This window comes from Adiantum capillus-veneris, chromosome 2 (genome assembly GCF_014529385.1).
Source record: "Adiantum capillus-veneris isolate H3 chromosome 2, ASM1452938v2, whole genome shotgun sequence".
NCBI lineage: Eukaryota > Viridiplantae > Streptophyta > Polypodiopsida > Polypodiales > Pteridaceae > Adiantum > Adiantum capillus-veneris.
In genome coordinates this window covers 179105424-179123382 of record NC_140932.1, presented here as the reverse complement: position 1 = coordinate 179123382, position 17959 = coordinate 179105424, and the positions used below count along the sequence as shown (strand labels likewise).

General features: G+C 41.4%; 1 pseudogene; it reads left to right on the top strand.

The window, feature by feature from the left end:
* The first annotated feature begins 13355 nt into the window (after positions 1-13355).
* LOC147464147 (uncharacterized) lies at positions 13356-14128 on the top strand (annotated as a pseudogene).
* Positions 14129-17959: the final 3831 nt, after the last annotated feature.

The window sequence follows — 17959 nt, the reverse complement described above, 5'->3', positions numbered from 1 at the left end:
AAGTTGCTTCGTATTTGTTGAAAATATCCTAGGGCTTGCTAGGATGTTTTCAAAAAATGCGAAGTGGCTTTGAGGAGCTTGCATAACATTTTTTTTCGAGAGTCCCTGACTAGCAATGTCATCATGAAATGTTTTTCCCATCTCAGCGTTTCCCAAATTGCCACATGCCTTCAAGATGCAAGCATATGTGATTGCACCTGGAGAGATGGGCTCTCTTCGCATCAGCCAAAAATAGTCCAAAGGTTTCTTGCCCCACCCCTGTTCGGTATATCGTGCAATCAATGCATTCTAAGACTTTAACATTCTGGACATGGTGCTTCTCAAGAACTCTTTGTGCTTTCTGAAGTACACCACATCTGGCATACACATAGTGCCAAGCACAACATTTTGTTTCAACAACCACTAACTAAAAATAAATTGTGAATTATGTTTCCTATATTAGAGTTCTACATAGTACCACATGCCTTCAAGATGCAAGCATAGGTGCTTGCATATGGAGAAATGTCCTCACAACCCAGAAATTTCTGCCCTACCGTTGTTGAGCATATCCCGCACTCAGTGTGTTCCAGGAGACCACATTCTAAACACAAAGCTTCTCAAGCACACAACATTTAGCATACATGTTGATCAAGGCAGTAGCTCTTGTCTAAAAGTATCATCGTTGCTTGTATTAGAGTCCTACGTAGTAGTGTGAGAAGTCCCCTTGTTTCGCATCCTAAAAACCACTACCTAGAGCTTCGTGGCACAGTCCTTGTTGGGCGTATCCCTCAATCAATGCATTTCAAGAGAAGAAATTCGGGACATACATGTCGACCAAGGTAGTGTCATCTCCCTCTGTGGTTTGAATGTAGTAAAATAAGAAGCTTGGGAGGTGGTTTTGACAAATTATGAGCTTGAGATTCTGACCACCCTCACTTATAATGCTCTTCTTTTCCCTACGGGAAAATTGGACTCCAAGAAACTTGGCCAAAGCACATCAAATCCGGGGCATCTTAAAGTCGTCTTACTTCCCATTTGGGAAGTTGTAGGAGATGTTGTAGGGCAGGAAAGCTCTGAGTTGTTTTCAATGGAATCTTAGGGATTTCATAATCACGTGATTACAGTTTTTTTTTTTTTGTAATAACACTTGTGAACATGTTATTAACATGTTAACAACTTCTCATGTTCACAAAAATGCCGGTTTGGAGTGACTTAGGATCTTGCCGGGTTTTAAATTAGTCTGACGGGCCCATCAAGTATCTCCTATACCCGTGGTGTTTGCCAAGGTCGTCAGTAAGCCCGACGGGCTGCATATTTCTATACATAGCTGGCATAGCGAGCCCTTTGGTATACATTTCCTGACCACCTTCTCACTCACATGTATTGAGATTTGTATGTGTGTGTGTGAGTGGGTGTGTGTGCTCGTGCAAGCAGCTACACATAGTCGCAGTACGCGGCTAGATGTGTGCAGTCCGCTACATGAGGGGTGCATGCGTGTGTAAGGCCGTTCTTTAGAATGGTGCTTATCATGGGACACTTGGTCGGTAATGTGACTGAATTGTTATGGAGCCTGATTTACCCCTTGTAATTTTCTATGGTAAAAACGCACATTTGTAAGGCCCCCATTATGAGGAGAAGTCATCGTGAGTGAAGTAAAATCACTCGCCGAAAATAAAAATCACTCTCCGAAAACCAAAAATTTCACCACCAGTCTCAAGCCAAGCTCAAGATTGGCTTGGTCGAAATATTATGGCTGGATGGCGGTCGAAAAGTGGTCGAAAAACGATTGGTTGGTTGGCCGGTAGTCAGTGGTCAGTGGCCGAATTCAAAAGCGGACTTGTCTTCTCAAGGGCGGCTACACATGGGCGGATTGGAGGGTCCGATTTGGACTTTGTCTTGACAAGGGCGGCTACACATGGTTGCCTCTCATGAGAGAGGGCAACCCTTTTGGCCTATAAAAGGAGGCCATTTCTACACACATTTCAATAGTGTGAAGTTGATGCAACAAGGTGGGTGTGAGGTGGTGAGAGTGAAGCAAGGCGGGAGCTCTATTAAGAGTATAATCCCTTTGTAAACTACTTCTTGTTTTGAAGTACTAAAGCCATTGAGTGGCTGCTTTCCCACATTGGGTGAACCACGTATATCGTGTGTACTCTCTCTCTCTCTCTCTCCCTCTCTACTCTGTAATCTCTTGTGTGTGAAATCTATCGTTCTCCATTAAGTAATCTACTCAAATATCTATTTAGCTACGTCATATTTCCTAACAACTGGTATCGGAGCAAGGTTTGCTCGTAACTAGATTACCTCAAGGAAAGGATTCCTTAAATTGAGTGGGAGTTACGGCGGAGGAAGGTAAGCTCAAGATTAAGAAGTTCAACGGCAAAAACTGCCAACATTGGAAGATGCAAATTGAAGACTATCTCTACCAGAAGGACCTCTATTTACCACTAGGGGGTCTTGCAAAGAAGCCCACAACAATGGCAGATGAAGCATGGAATATCCTTAATCGAAAGGCACTGAAAACAATCCGGTTAAGCTTGGCGTCAACAGTGGCCTTCAACGTTTCAAAAATGGAGACCGCGGAGGACTTGATGAAGTCACTTGATGACTTCTACAAGAAATCATTGGCATCCAATAAGGTATTTCTCATGAAGCGCTTGTTCAATCTAAAGATGACAGAAAATGGTTCAGACCTAAATGACTTTAACACAAACATAAGTCAACTTCGATCAGTGAAAATCAATTTTGATGATGAAGTGCGAGCTCAACTTATACTATCGTCTCTACCGGATAGTTGGGACAACCTTGTGATGGCTGTAAGTAACTCTATCTCTGGCACAAATACTCTTAAGTTTGATGATGTTGTGGGTGTTCTCCTAAGTGAGGAAATGCGAAGGAGAAGCACAGGAGAATCATCAAGTGTTGTATTGTCTGTGGAAACAAAATGAAGGCCTAAGGAGAGGTTTAAAGACCAAAAGGGTCGTGATCGCTCAAGGCGCAACAAGTCACGCACAAAGTCAGTTCTTGAATGTTGGAACTGCGACAAGAAGGGCCACATCAAGAAGGATTGCTGGTCCAAGAAGAAGAAGGAGACAGAGTCTCAAGACAATAAGCCAACATCGGAGGCCAATGTGGCAGGTAAAGTAGAGCAAGATGCTTTAATTCTCTCATTAGACAATGTGTCTAATTCCTGGATAGTAGATTTCGGAGCTTCATTCCATGGGACACCACACAATCAACATTTCCAAGATTACACCAAAGGTAATTTTGGGTATGTATACTTGGGAGATGATGAAGCTTGTGAGATTGTCAGCAAAGGTACAGTTTCTGTCAAAACTGCTAACAAAAATGAATGGAAGCTGAAAGATGCTAGGCATGTTCCATCTCTTTGCAAAAATTTGATCTCTACAGGACAATTGGACAATGAAGGTCACAACATTGCATTCGAAAACAAATGGTGGAAGATCTCAAAGGGATCTTTGGTGGTTGCCAAGGGAGAAAAGGTCGGTCTACTTTACTTGTGTACTGTTAGCACACAATCTTCAACTTGTGCAATAGCTACGGAAGTCGACAGTGCGGTGTGGCACTATCGGCTTGGGCATATGAGTGCCAAAGGAATACAAATCCTTCAAACAAAGAAGCTTCTACCAGGTTTGAAAGAAGTGGACTTAGAGTTGTGTGAAGATTGTGTTTATGGTAAACAAAAGAGGGTAAAATTTCAAAAATCAGGAAATATATGAAAAAATAAAAAATGTGAGTTGGTTCATTTTGATGTTTGGGGTCCTGTAAGTACACCATCACTTGGTGGCTCATTGTACTATGTAACATTCATAGACGATGCAACTAGAAAAACATGGGTTTATGTCATGAAGAATAAGTCCGATGTGTTTTCCATATTTCAAAGGTGGAAAGTGTTTGTGGAGAATGAAGCAGGTACCAAGGTTAAGTGCCTCAGATCCGACAATGAAGGCGAATAATGCAGCCAAGCTTTTGAAAGCTTTTGTGCTAGCAATGGTATTAGGAGGCAAAGGACAACCCCAAGAATACCTCAACAAAATTGGATTTCAGAAAGGATGAACAGGACAATCATGCAGTGAGCACGAAGCATGCGACTACATGCAGGCCTACCGCTTGAGCTTTGGGAGGAAGCAATAAGTACGTCTGTGTACTTAATCAACTGATCACCCTCAACGGCATTGGATGAGGGAGTTCTAGAGGAGGAGTGGACAGGTAAACTGGTGAACTATTCATTTCTCAAAGCGTTTGCGTGCAAGGCTTTCATGCACATAGATAGAAGTCTAAGGTCAAAGCTAGATGCAAAGTCCAAAAAGTGTTTCTTCATTGGCTATGGAGAAGGTGACTTTGGGTATCGCCTATGGAATCCTGAAGATGGTTTAATCTTTAGAAGTAGGGATGTAATTTTTAACGAACAAAATATGTACAAAGATTACTTGGAAAAAAAACAAACAAAAGAAACAACTGATGAGTACATGGAGCTTGAGGATGGTCAAGACTCAAGGCCTGCAAACGATGACAATGTGCAAAAACGTCAACCAAATGAGGAGCCTCAACCTATTCCATGAAGATCTACAAGAGAAAGTGACCTCCAGAAAGGTTCATTCCTTCCTTCAACCATCTCTTGATCTCAGATTCTGGAGAGCCAGAATCATACGAAGAAGCTATGCATCATGAATCCAAAGAAAAACGGATAAAGAGCATGCAAGTGGAGATGGACTCACTACATCCAACCAAAAATGGGAGTTGGTTGAGTTGCCTAAAGGTAAGACGTCACTACAGAACAAATGGGTGTATAAGGTGAAGGAAGAAGAACGTGGGAAAAAAAGGTACAAGTCTAGGCTTGTGGTAAAAGGGTTTTTTCAAAAGAAAGGTATTGACTTCAATAAATTATTTTCTCTTGTTGTAAAAATGAACTGAGTTAAACTTGTCTTAAGCCTTGTGGCTGCTCATGATTTAAATCTCGAGCAGATGGATGTAAATACAGCATTCCCTCACGGTGACTTAGAGGAGGAAATTTACATGCTTCAACCAAAGGGGTATGAAGTAAGGGGTAAGGAGAAAATGGTTTGCAGATTAAAGAAGAGCTTGTATGGTTTAAAGCAAGCATCAAGACAATGGTACTTGAAGTTTGATCGATGGATGTTGGATCATGGATTCACAAGATGCAAATCGGATCATTGTGTCTACTCGAAGAATTTGGGAGATGGGGAGTTCATCATCCTAATGTTGTATGTTGATGACATGTTGATTGCAAGTGGTAACATGCAGGACATCAAAGACCTAAAAGAGGATCTGTTTAAATCTTTTTCAATGAAAGATTTAGGTGTTGCAAAGAGGATACTTGGTATGAAGATATCAAGGGACAGGACGAAGAAGACAATAAAGCTATCTCAAGAGGATTACATCAAGAAGGTACTAGAAAGGTTTGCAATGCAAAATACAAAAACGGTTTCTATACCTTTGCCTGGTCAGTTTAAACTAACCAAGGATATGTGTCCAAAGACACAAGAGGAGATAGCCTATATGTCTAAAGTTCCATATGCTACAGCGGTAGGTTCTCTAATGTATGCTATGGTCTAGACAAGGCCAGATATTTCACATGCAATGGGAGTTGTGAGTAGGTTCATGGACAACCTAGGTAAAGAGCATTGGCAAGCTGTGAAGTGGATACTTAGGTATCTAAAAGGGACAACAAAAAATGCTTTGTATTTTGGAGGAACTGATATTTTCCAAGGGTATGCTGATACAGATATGGCAAGTGACAAAGATACTCGAAGGAGCACTACTGGCTATGTCTCACAGTTTAAAGCACAGCAGTAAGATGGGCTTCAAAGCTGCAGAAAGTGGTCTCACTTTCTACCACAGAAGCAGAGTATGTCGCAATGACGGAGGCAAGCAAAGAAATTATGTGGCTTCACAGATTCTTAGAAGAGCTTGGATTCAAACAAGACAATTATGTCTTCTATAGTGATAGCCAAAGTGCTATCCATCTTGCAAAGAACTCAACCTTTCATCAAAGGACAAAACACATTGAGGTGAGATATCACGTCATACGCACTCTTTTGGAAGAGGGACAGCTAAAGCTAGGAATGGTGCAGACAAGTGAAAATCCTACAGACATGTTTACAAAGGTGGTCAACAAGGAGAAGTTGAGATTTTGCTCATCTTCAATCGGCATTCAAGGATAAGAAGCCAAGATGGAAAGCAGTCATAGGTTTGGTTTGGAGATCAGTCTCCAAGTGGGAGATTGTTAAGTATGGAGCTTGATTTACCCCTTGTAATTTTCTATGGTAAAAACGCACATTTGTAAGGCCCCCATTATGAGGAGAAGCCATCGTGCGTGAAGTAAAATCACTCGCCGGAAATAAAAATCACTCACTGGAAGCCAAAATTTTCACGGCCAATCTTGAGTGCTTCACCGGAATATTATGGCCGGATGGTGGATGGAAACTGGTCGAAAAACGACTCGTCGGTTGGCCGGTTGACCGGTGGCCGGTAGTCGGAAGTCAATGATCGGTGACCGGTGCCCGAATTCAATGGCCGGTGGGCGAATTCAAAAGCGGACTTGTCTTCTCAAGGGTAGCTACACATGGGCGGATTGGAGGGTCCGATTTGGACTTTGTCTACACAAGGGCAGCTACACATGGCTGCCTCTCATGAGAGAGGGCAACCCTTTTGGCCTATAAAAGGAGGCCATTTCTACACACATTTCAATAGTGTGGAGTTGATGCAACAAGGTGGGTGTGAGGTGGTGAGAGTGAAGCAAGGCGGGAGATTTATTAATGGTATAATCCCTTTGTAAACTACTTCTTGTTTTGAAGTACTAAAGCCATTGAGTGACTGCTTTCCCGTGGACGTAGCCCACATTGGGTGAACCACGTATATCGTGTGTACTCTCTCTTTCTCTCTACTCTATAATCTCTTGTATGTGAAATCTATCTCTCTCCATTAAGTAATCTACTCAAATATCTATTTAGCTACATCATATTTCCTAGCATGAATAGTGTCCTATGATAAGTATGGCACGTCGTAGTGGTACTAATCGGTGACAATATCACCTTCCCTTCCCTTTATCAAATGCAGGTATATGATCGGTAACATGGCTAAATTATGTTTGTATACAATTCTTGTTCCCTTAGATTCGAGTGGCACCTTGTTGGTAATGCAACAACATGGTGTTGTTCGCTAATGCATATTGTATTTTTTGCATATTGTAGTATTTGGTCGGTAACACAGCCAAAAAATGTTGTAAAAATTTGTTGGTTTGCCTATTACATGGCTTGTATTGTTTTTTATATGCGTGATTTATGCAATACTTGGTCGATAACGTGACCTGAGTATTCCTGGGATCAGAGTTTACTTCATATTATCTTCTTCTTCAATTTGATAAACAGCTAAAATTATGATATCATCTAATCTCTCTATCTCTATATTTAAAAAAATAAAGATTCACACCATGCAATATCTTCTCTCTCTCTCTCTCTCTCTCTCTCTCTCTCTCTCTCTCTCTCTCTCTCTCTCTCTTATTAAGAACCTGTAAAACAATTAAAAAATGCTACATGTAATTTACTCTATTTCTCTTTATGACACTTTCAAAATATAAAATAAACGTCAAAAAATTGTTCTCTGTGTCTGGATTCAAAATGTAGTATGGATCTCTCTCTCTCTCTCTAAAAATATAAATCAAGTTAAAATCCCCAAAAGCTACCCCTTTTTAGTCTATTTTCAAGATTTCAAAATGATACATAGTGCAACAGTGAAAATATAAACCAATTTCAAACATTACTTTGGTCTATCTTTAACAATTTAGCAAACTTCTTTAATTGCTTTCTAATATCCGCTCTCTCTCTCTCTCTCTCTCTCTCTCTCTCACACACACACACACACACACACACACACACACACACACACACACACACACACACACACACACACACACACACACACACACACACACACACACACACACACACACTTACTTTCGTGTAAATGGATAGCAATGTGATGTTTTGCTTAATGTACAATTAATTATCTGGTTACTATTGACTAACACTTTTTTTTTCAAAAGATATGGATGTGTATTAAGAGTCTGTTGCTGTTATATTTCTTGAAGTATAATTAATGGTCTAGTTATTGTTGTTTGGAGCAGCATGGAGGTCCTACTAGAGTGCTCAAAATCAATACATTCATTTGGGCCTTACCTGGATGCCACCCCGTATCATGGTTCCCACCATCAAAATGCCTTAGTTGATGCCAAGATTCATGCACCTATAATTATTTATAACAAAAGAGATGAGCACGTGTCCCTTGTTTTGAATGTTTGCATAGAGTTGGAAGCCAATATCAACTCTTTTGATGTAACGGAAATGGCCTATGAACTTTGAGAGTAGCGGAATTAGGAAATTAGATGAAGCACTTTGTGAGATTACTTTGTGAGCATAGCAGGTGAACTTAATTGATGGTAGCAACATAAACATGGTACTTAGTTAACTTGGCATGAACACTACTTTTGCAAGAGAGAGAGTTTAGAGAACATGACAACAGTTGAGGACCGGATTCATATGGAGCCGGTCCCCCCTCCTATAGGCATTTGTATTTTAGTTTCTCCCATCAAGAGAGACTTGGTACAATACAGTCTTTGTGTTTCTTGTGACCTAGGTGATGCAATGAAGATGGAAAGTTTCATGCATCACAAGCATAACATAAACTTTGTAGAAAGCATTACCTATCCCAAGCCTCAGTCCCAAGGCCTCAAACACCTTCGAAGGTGGAGAGAGCTAGCAGGGAATGAGGGTAAAGAAGAGGAAGAAGAAACATTCCATAGGAGAAAGAAATAGTTCCTCACTTATCATCACTCTTCTTGCAGTATACATAATAGCATAGTAATGAAGATGGAGAAGATGTCAAGCTTAAGCATTGAAGCATGGCTCTTGGTTGGATTTGCATTCCATAGCCAAGAGTGTTGGTGTAGGCTCTCACTTCTCACAAGCTTGGAGAAGGAGGTGGAGTTCCTCAACTTTCACCAAGTGAGAATGATCCACAAAATGAGTGTGTGTGTGTGGTGTATACCCCCCTAGTACCCCCCTTGCTTGCTTGGGGCAAGTTCTATCCTTTCCACATGCTTCAAGCTCATTGGACCCCTCTCCCCCTAGCCAATCACATGCAGCATGCATTCAAGTACATGGGTAGTCTTTGGACAGGTGTCCTCCTTACCCCTTAGAGAGAGAGAGCTTGAAAATATCTAGATATTTGTTGGATGGAACTAGAAGCTCATTGGACCCCTCTTTAGCCCAACCAATAGCATTCAAGCACACCATGTGGCTAAGCATAGGGAGAGTCTCACATGTGTCCCATGTGCCCCTTGAGAAAAGGGGTGCCCTTTGGGTGAGTGGGAGGTTAAGTCAAAGATTCCCCTAACTTTGGGAATTTTCCCCTCCTTTGTAGGGTCTCTTTTTGACTCAAGCACCTTACCCCCCATGCATGGGAAGCTTCTCAAGCACCTTCCTCATTAAGTTTGTAGAGTCTCTTTTTGACTCAAGCACCTTACCCCCCATGCATGGGAAGCTTCTCAAGCACCTTCCTCATTAAGTATGACAAGCACCTCAAGTACCTTAGTCATCAAGCACGACAAGCACCTCAAGCACCTTAGTCATCAAGCACGACAAGCACCTCAAGCTTAGGTCGGGTTCCCACCTCAAGCTCAGCCCTAGCTTGCCTAAGTTAAAAGGACTTTTAACACTAACCATTGGAGGTATTTAATGAAGCTAACCCTATTCTTTTAAGCTCCATTAGTTAACCTTGCTCTTTGAGAGACCATCTCTCATTTGGACCCCTTTACCATTGGCCTCGTGTTGAGATAGATTTGTAAGCACATGTCTATATTCTAACCCTTGTTCCCGTTTATTATCCCACATTAAATGATCAGTTTAATATGAGAAAATCATTTGGGTTGGTTAGATATTAGATTTTATGACATTACCTCTCTCTTGAAATCATAGTCGTTCTCGACTATGAGGTAAAAGAGATAAAGCCATAGTCATTAGTCAATTTGTCTTAGCGTGTAGAGGATCCCTTTTTACCCTACGACATCATTCCAAGATGGATGACTAATCCATTTGGTGCTTGGGAGACATAGCTGCCGCAAGCATGTCTGCTCTTTAGTCCATTTCATCCTCCCAAGTAGAGTGACAAATTCTACACGGTGTTTGAGAGACGTCGTCATCACAAACATGATTCTTAGTATGCATACTACTTAAATTTATGCACAATAAAGAGAGAATTAGTCTATAAGACAAAAACATTGATCATTCAAAAGAAACACGTACATTTGCTTACTCTAATGTAGCATTGTAAGCGTTGACAAGGTTCATACTATCCTTAAGCTGGATTCCTTGCATCCATCTAGCATCTTCAAAAGGATAATTTTTGAACTTAATAAGATACCATCGGATAATCTTACCATGTCGTAGTACCTTGTCTTCATGCCGAAGGATAGCTTTGGGTTGTAGCACCTCTTCTTGGTCTTCCATTTAGGGAGGGTCTTCAATAATTGGTTCATTTGGAGGCTCTCCTTTGTAGGGCTTAAGTAGGCTCACATGAAAAACATTGTGTATGAGTCAATGGTTAGGAAACTTGAGTTGATAAGCCATCTCATTGATTGGCTTCATAATTTGAAAAGGACCATAATATCTTTTTGCTAGATTAGCATAATACTTTCGATGGCCAGTAGGATTTTTGCCAGTCGTTTGCCTCAATCGAGCCTTAGGAAACTTAAGCAAGACCCAATCATTTTCTTTGAACGTCAAGGCCCTTCTCTGTTTGTCAGTAGCAACAGCTTTTTGCCTTAGTTGGGAGATGGATATAGCCTCCTTAATCTTTTGAAAAGATGCTTGCAGATCACGGCTATACTCATCGGCAGCGAAGATCTTCCCATGTACTTTAAGTAGCAAGGGACTTTTTGGTCTTCCCTCTATGATTTCAAAAGGTGCTTTTCCCATAGAAGTATGGATAGTATTATTATACACATACTCTACAAGAGGTAAGTACTTTTCCCATTGTGAGCATTGATCTACTTCCCTAACATACGTCTTTAATAGATCAAGAATTGTAAGATTCACTATCTCACTTTGGCCATCCGTTTGTGGGTGATAGGACGAAGAGAAATTCAATCTTGTACCTAGATTTTCGAAGAGACCTTTCCAAAAATTATTGGTCATTCTAGGATCTCTATCTGACACGATGGATGTTGGTAATCCATGGTGTTTGAAAATCTGGTATATGCAGAGAGTTGCCATTTGGTGTGCCTTAATAGTCTTCTTGACAAGGATAAAGAGTGCTTGCTTGCTAAACCTGTCGACTATTGTCCATATTCTCGTATTCTGATGGATAGACTTGGGTAATCCAAAGATAAAATCCATGGATACCCTCCCATGGTGAATTAGGGATTGGCAATGGCTGGAGTAATCCAGGTTGCTTCCCTCTATCATACTTGGTCTTTTGACATACCACACATTTTGAAACATACTCTTGTATGTCCACTTTCATGGTAGGCCAATAAAAGTATGTCTCTACTCCTCGAAGAGTAGGTTGAATGCCTTTATGCCCCACATAGGGAGGAGCATGGGATTCATACATGACTTTCTCATGAAGGGAGTGGGTAACAGATAGCCTATTGCCATGGAGAAGATAACCATCCTGCAAGGTGAATGGTTCCTCTTTCTTCCCCAAAGCAAGGGCTGATATTATGTCTTTAAAGTCAGGGTCAGTAGCATACTCATCTATCATAGAAGATAGATAATTGTGAGTTGCTATTGACACAACATTAACTTTTGGTCGTCGTGAAAGTGCATCAACCACTTGATTGTGCTTACCAGCAATGTGAGAAATGTGGAAATTAAATTGCGAAAGAAAATTTTCCCACCTGATTTGTTTTTTAGAAAGCTTTGTTTGCGTCATGAAGTACTTGAGACTTTGATGGTCTGTTTGTAAAATGAATGGAGTCCCCAATAGATAGTGCTTCCATGTGTCTAGGGCATGTAGAACAGCTAACAGCTCTTTCTCATAAATGCCTAAGACCCGTTCATCCGTATTGAGCCTTCGGCTCTCATATGCTATGGCATGCCCTTCTTGAAACAAGACTGCTTCAAGGCAATCACCACAAGCATCACATTGGACCTGAAATGTTTTGAGAGATCCGGAAGCATAAGTACTGGTTGGGAGGTAATATTCTCTTTGAGCTTGTCAAAAGAACTTTGGTCCTTAACTGTCCATGAATACTCAACGTTTTTCTTTGTTAAGTCATGTAATGGTCCTGCTATTTGAGAGAACTTTGCTATGAAGCGTCCATAGTATGCACACATACCAATAAAGCTTCTTAGCTCATAGCTGTGTAATGAAGATAACTCTCTGTAGGAGTTCCAGTGTGCTATGGAAAATGTTTGCTCTATCTTTGGATCAAGAATCAACCACAACAAGAGAGGCGTCAGATCCTCTGTAACTCCTCTACTGAATTGGCTCCTTAGTCAAGGGTGCACTCCGATTATTGATGGTGAAATCTTTAGGCTGTTAGGTATCCCATTTTTCAGGGCTCTTTGGCTGGTAGAGTAATTGTGATTAATCATTTTCTAAATGCATATATCTTGTTCTTTCTTAGTTGCTAGCGCCCACTTGACTCTCATCTTGGCATCATTAGCAAATACTTGCAGGAGCTTCCTTTGAGGGGGAGATCCGTTTAAGAAAGCTGCAACTAAAGTTCGTTGGGATATTTGTTGTCTACTAGTAGATAAAGGGGGATTGGGTGTTAAAAATGTTAACAATTGGGCACATAAAATTGCAGTTAAACTGCTCATCCAAGCCCTTGAGGATACTAACCAAGAATGGGCCCTCCTCATGTTTAAAAAAAAAAACAACTTCTCACTGGAGAACTCGAAGCCATGGTAGAACTTGAACTGGATCACTAATTTTTTTGGCCCTTCCCCATCAAGGCTAAGGGTCTAAAATCCTTACCTCGTTATGAGGAGCATGGAATAGGTCAGGGGAAAATCTGTCGGTATCCTAGCTTAACAACAGGGCTAATGTTGTTCGGCAATACGACTCCGTTTGGTGGCCTCTTGCCCCCTTAACCCCGATCTCTAATAATCAGGTAAGGACGGCACTTCAATGTCACAACAAAGGTATCTCCACTTGGGGAGTTGTGTGGAACGGTCAGCTACATAGGTGGAAATCAGCTGAGGAACTATTGCTTCAGTTTCCCCTCCAGCCATAGGAACTCACGCTCATATTATCCAAACTCGAAGTATTCCCTAGTTCTGAACTATGGAAGCTATCACTTAACGACTCTGTAGTGCTCAGTGCCTTTGATGGAAAGGAGGGTTCAAACTGCAACACTCGCAGTTGAGTTTGGGGCCGTAATCCCCCCGCTGCATATTACCTTAAACAAACGCTATAACATCAACCTGGACAGGAGGCAGTGGATGTTCAAGTTTAAAAAGCTGTGGGATAAGACAATTCAACCCAAGAAATCTACCCTCCTTTGGCTAATCCTCCTTAAAGCCCTGTGGACAGGGGATAAAAGTCTAAATGTAGGGTTATCTACCGAAATCTGTTTCAAATTCAAAGTAGGAGTAGAATCTATTTTTCATTTATTCATAAATTGTCCACAGTCTGATGTCATTATGTCCCCTATAAGAACTCTACTTAAAAAACCAGTCTCTTGGAGACAACTTTTACTAGGAGACTCCATAGGTATCCTGAGTTGCTATTGGAACATAATGAGGGTTGAGTTCTTATGGATCATCTAGAAATTAGAAAAAATTATGTGTTTAACGTGGCTTACGATGCTCCCAGCCTGAAAGCTCTCTTTGTGGATTTAAATTTACAGGTTTTCAAAGTGAAAATCAATGAAGTCAACATCTACTATCTAAGGAACTGGATTGTTAAAGATGCAAAGAAACCTCATAAGGCAATGGAGGAAGATGATCTCGAGCTGCCCATCAACAAGAGAAAGCTACTAGAAATAAGGAACATGCTGGCAGCCAACTAGGAAGCATCTCAGGAGGCCTATGAGGTGGTCTCCAAAGCTAGAAATTTCACGGAAAAAATTCAGGACATGATTAATGCCTTGAAGGATTAATATGGTCTACAATAGGGTCTACTCTGTCTTGGGTCTATGTATGGTGTATCTGTTTGGCTTTACAGGTATGTTACATCTGGTCAAAAATACACTCGGGTCAATTTTTGTAACAAGGGAGAGTCTCCCTGGGGATTCACTCAGTCATGTGATGGACCATAGCACTGATGTAATTTTTGTCTTCTCTCCTCCTCTGTTAATATAAAGTTCAATGCTTTGTTGGAAAAAAAAAAGAATGGCTAGATGGACATTTCGACATTGCAAGCTAACAAACCCACTTATGAAAAAATGTTAGTCAAAGGTCAAGGGAAAAAGAGGGTAGAAGGGTTGTTGGATTGAGTAGGCATAGCAGGAGAAAAGGGGATGGCTCAAGATGGCCCCTAGTACCGCCCCCCTACAAGACCCCAAACAAAATGCGATAGTGGCGGGCTAAACTCGAAAGAGAAATTGTAGCACTACAAAAAGAGCTGGCAAAGTGTGAATCAGAAGCAAACTTGATGACATGCTTGGGTCTTCTCAAAGCACGGACTAGGCCAATGGAGACCGGGCCTATCTTTCTCTGAAGAAGAATCTTTCTCAGAGGGTCGAACTTGAGAATGCATACTCTATGGAGGTTCCCTCGGCATTGATTAAGAAGAAACTAACAAAGCTGGCAGGTTTGACTCTAGTCTTTGGATTTATGGCGGCCAAGTCAGAGTTAATTAACTAGCTGTATGGTATGAGTGTTTTGAAGTATACAACAAAAGGCTTTACACGATGCAGTTTAATGAAGCAGTAGTAGTTGCAAAGTTGATGACTAAAAGCCCCCTATTTTTTAAATCTATCTCCCATCTATGTGCTCCCTTGGGACCCGGATTTGGAAACCCCTAACTTCTTTATATAGGACCTATGTCCTATATGGGTGGAGTTTGTTAATCTCCCACTGTGGTTAAGAGACAGTCTGAAGGATCTTGCGGGCACTTTGGGAACTCCGCTTTTTGTTCTAAGCAACAAAAGCCTCGATTCTGCTTCAAATAAATTATGCATTTGCTGGGATGTGCGAAAGCCCCAACCTAAAAATCTGATCGTGAATGTAGGTGCAAGCTTTAAGGTAGTTCCCCTTAAGTTTGATATGTTCTTTGGTGCTTGCTTTAAATGCAGTGGCTTCAGTCATTTTACAAGGGTTTGCCCGTTTAATTCAACCAATTTGGTAAGCTCTAAGGAGGTGGAGAAGACCTCAGTAGAGCCATTGGCAAACATGGAAGTGGAAAGTCAATGGGAGGGACAATTTGGTAAGAGAGACAATACAGTTGCTAACCAGGGAGCTTCGCAAGTTGCTATTAGAGCCATTCAAGATGGAGAAGACCGAGTCCCAAATTTCAAGTTCACATCTAACTCCTCGTCAAAAAAGAAAACTCCTGCACCACAGATACAAAAGGTCGTTGTATCCATCCCAGTTGAAAAGGAAGATAATGGATGGACGAAAGTCTCTTGTAAGCATCTTAAATCAAGGGAAAGGGCAATAGGTCATCACAAGGAGGAGCCCCCTGATAGCAGATGGTGGGAACTTGTTTCCAATTCTACAAGAATTGAACCTAGAGGTTGCCAAGACAACTGTTGCTACCTCTCCCTTCTCTGTTTTAGAGGGGAATGGGTGTGAAGAGGGAGGTGGGCGGCATAGCTATCACTGGTGTTGGCTCTACACGTGCCTCAAATTCTTGCTCTAAAGCTAAATTTCCTATGTCTCATCATCCGTTACATCATTTTCACTCTCTTTCTCTTCTTGGCAGTTTTGTTGTGGCAATGTTTTGAGCAAGCAAGGCTCTTCAGAAGTTGAGTCATCCTCTTGTACGCACCCTTGGTTTGTCTCCTCGTATGTGGTGTCAAACACCCATCGTCCTCATGGGTTGACAGGTACAATTTTCCTCCATGGACTATGAGAATATGGGGCATCATAGAGGAAAGCTTGGTAATATGTATGGTTCCCGTGTTGTCGTCCGTAATAGCTTTGAAGACTCAACCGACCAAAAACCAGAGGGCTCTTGTCTCATTGTGGCTCCAGACCCTTTGTGCTCCACATGGAACCAATCTACCCTCAAAACAACTTGCTAACATACAAAAGGAAGGCAGAAAAGGCTTAGCTATAGTTGGTTAAGGGCAAGTAGAGTGATTGTCTAGTCTATAAGGTGTGTGTGTGTGTGTGTGTGTGTGTGTGAGAGAGAGAGAGAGAGAGAGAGAGAGAGAGAGAGAGAGAGAGAGAGAGAGAGAGAGAGAGAGAGAGAGAGAGAGATCTCAAACTATGCATGTCATCTCTATATCATTCCTATTTTATCAAATGCTTCAAATCTTTGAAATAATATGGGACTCTTTTTGTGATCTTAGAATATTCTATAACTTCATTAAAAGTTTTCCAAACTCCCGACTTGTCCACACGTAACCCTCCCCTTCTACCCTTGCATAGTGCCAATGAGAGAGGATACTCGTAACCTACTGTATCAACAAAGAGCGGTAGCCCCTTCTACCCTTGCATAGTGTCAATGAGAGAGGATACTTGTAGCCTACTGTATCAACAAAGAGCGGTAGCCCCGTGTGTGCCTCTCTTGATTGGTCGATATGTCTCTCTCTCTGTCTCTCTCTCTCTCTCAATCGTAGAGCACGAAGCCCTCTACGCATTGATGTAAAGATAGAAATTTTTAGAGTTATGGAAGGTGTTTCTATAACAGCATTTCCGAAGTGAACAGGTTCAAGAAAATTGACTCTCATCTCTTATTTTACATACAATGTCTTCCGGCACTCGCAAGGGTACTTCTTCTTCAACAAAGTCCACAATGATTGTGGAAAATGATCCAAGATCTCCTATGTGTGGAGATAGAAACACAACCACCCAACCAACGACATCGGAAAGCATGATCATGGCATACTTGGTATCATTGCAAGAGACCGTAAACAAACAAGGTGAAGACTTACGAGCACTTGCAATGGAAAATGGCACACTAAGGGTACTTGTGGTTGAGAGTGAGAATCTCAAGAGGACACTTGAGATGCAAACAACACGTTTGATGCAACTTGAAGAGGAAGTCAAGGAATGTAAACTCTCTCTTGTGGACTTGAATGCTTTAAAGGACCGGATGAGCAAAGTAGAGAATGACCATCTATTGAAAGAGGAGAAATTCAACACCATGAGCCGGGATGTATGCGACATGAAAAATTTATGCACAAACAATTCTTGGGCTGATGTATGTGGTAGCAATGTGGCTTCTAATTCCTCACTCATGCAAGATATGGCTCAAACAAAGAATGTTTAGAATGTATTTGTATAGGAGTTGAAGGAACGGGAGCGACGTTCCAAGAATATTGTCATTCGTGGAATTCTCGAAGAGAAGCTAGAGACACCTCCTTCTCTTGCCATTGTTATTGAAGATTTATTCAAAACCCACTTTTGCATGTCCGGAGTTATGGTCTATGGAGCACATAGAGTGGGGAAGCAAGGAGCTCCTCGCTCAGGAGAACGGCCAATTGTATGCACCATGCCAGATGAGACCAAGCGAAAGATTATCCTTGATAATAGTTGGATCTATTCGAGGGATACAAAATGTTTTGTATGTGAAGATCGCACTATTAAGCAACAAAATATGCATCGCAAAGCATATGAGGAAAAGAATAAGAAAAACAAGGAGATCTCTCATGAAGAAAATGTGCCCAAGGAGGAGGCAAGTCCCTCGAGCAAATAGGGATGCGTGACCTATTAGACCAAGTTACAATTGAAAATATGCTTTTGAAATTGTAATGGATACCCATGGAATGCGGGGATTGGCATTGATGAACTAACAAGCAAAGCCGATGTTGTACTTCTTC